Source organism: Haematobia irritans, chromosome 1 (genome assembly GCF_050003625.1).
Source record: "Haematobia irritans isolate KBUSLIRL chromosome 1, ASM5000362v1, whole genome shotgun sequence".
NCBI classification, from domain to species: Eukaryota; Metazoa; Arthropoda; class Insecta; order Diptera; family Muscidae; genus Haematobia; species Haematobia irritans.
This window is the reverse complement of record NC_134397.1, coordinates 270,744,650-270,746,860: the sequence shown is the minus strand read 5'-3', so window position 1 is coordinate 270,746,860 and position 2,211 is coordinate 270,744,650.

Genomic DNA, 2,211 nt, shown 5'->3' with positions numbered 1-2,211 from the left:
GCAATCCATGGTGGAGGGTAAATAAGCTTCGACCTGGCCGAAGTTACGGCCGTATATACTTGTTTGTATTTACGGACGTAATTAAAAGTTCGTCCGCTTCCACCATGGATTGGCTACAAAGTCCTATTAAAACAGTCATTCATAATTGAATTGCTAGGGTTGTGGCTGCCGATGACAACATATCTTAAAATTTCTTAACATAGTCCCTTATATTTTAAGTCCATATGGAATCTATATTAGATAAAAAAGGGCAATTAAATACCTACATACACAGAAAAAAAGTAAACTGATTTATAACAAGAATTAACTACCTCGTGCGGAATTTGAGGAAATTGAGATGTTTAAGATTTCCACAAAATGTCATGAAAAACCAGGAAACCTGAATGCCTTGTTATACTTTTTAACTGCAATTCACGAAATTACACCCTCTCATAGAAGAAAAAATTAACTAAAGTTACAGACAAAATTATTAACTCCTAATCATGACCAATTTAACAGTAGTTCATCCTTACTATTTTTGGGAATCATGTTGAAAAATTGTTTTGCTTTAGTTCATATTGAACTTATGTGTACGGTCATTGAACTTTATATCCATGTTTAGTTCATAAAATGTGTTAGACATATATGTCTTTTATAATGGGACTTCATATAGATGAAATACATTTAATTCCAACATTAGTTTTGGGATACTTTCCCTGAATCAGGGAGAAAATAAATTCGTCTTGTAGACGAAACTTGATCGTCAATGTGACGAACTATAAAAAAAAGAAATATGGACTTTAATGATTGATTTTGTCACGTGGATTACCGAAATACTCACATGGATGAAACTTTTCATCGTATAGACTAAAACACATTGATGAAACTAAATCGTCAATGTGACGAACTCTTTTTCGTTCGGTGCAATTCAAGATTTGTATACACTGATTCCATAATGGTGATTACCACAATCACACCTAATCTTCAGTATTTCAACTAGTATTTCTAGCATTTCAATGCCAGGAACTAATAAAAAAATGCGTATGAACAATCAAGCATCCTTGATTTCCATTGAAAACAATTACCTGTTGAGGTCAATTGAGCAATGTGCTCTTAGGTATAATTTCCCCAGAAACAATTATGATTAAGTTGTAAACTAGCAATTGCCCTGATATAAGGACCATCAACAACAGATGATGATGATAATGGTACTACTACCATAATGATGCTACTGATGATGTTACTAAAAATCTCCAATAAATTGATATCATTTTGCCATACAAAAGGAAATGAATTGCTAAGTGATGTTCCATGCCCTTTTGGCAGAAGACCATGATGGTATGGTATATGAGATGGGAGTTATGGCTTCCAAAATGAATGAGAGTATGAATGTAAGAAACAAAATGGAAAACAACATTTTATTGCATACATATTATGCATATGTGGGAGTGCCATCACTAGGCAAAACTGTTACGAAGTAAAAGGACATAGTGTAGGTAGATACTATATGGAGCTGTTAAACTAAACATCACAACAGAAAAGAAAAAAATCCAATATGAGGATCTACATTAAAATGCTTTCAGTGAGATGAACGCTATGGTAACTTCTTATCTTCTCTACTCTAGCAATATCTATCAAGCATATTGGTATCCATACCATTCCCGCTGAAATGCTGAAGCAACAACTGTAAATCTTAACGAAAAATAAACATCCTGAAATGTCCTCATACATAGCATAGAGATTGTCTCTCTCGTATATACATATGTATACAGACGTACGAGGGCAGTTCGGAAACTTCTTAGCCTAGCACAAAAAGCGCGGTATAAACAGAAAAAAGTTAAGTGTTTTGGAAACTTCCATCTCTGTTATGAACACATGGATCCACCACTATACTCCAGACACAAAAGAACAATCGAAACAATGGACTGAAGCTGAAGGAAGTGCCCCAAAGAAGGCAAAAACAATTCAATCGGCTTATAAGGTTATGACAACGGTTTTTTGGGACTTCAAAGGTATTTTATTGATTGACTATCTGCAAAAGGGTAAAACAATAAATTCAGAGTACTATGCAACCTTTTGGATCAATTAAATGTACAAATTCGATAAAAACGTCCTGGCTTACAACACAAAAAAATAATTTTTCATCAAGACAACGCACCAACGCACAAGAGTGTTATAACAATGGCTAAAATCAACGAATTAAAGTACGAGTTGCTTGACCATCCACCTTAT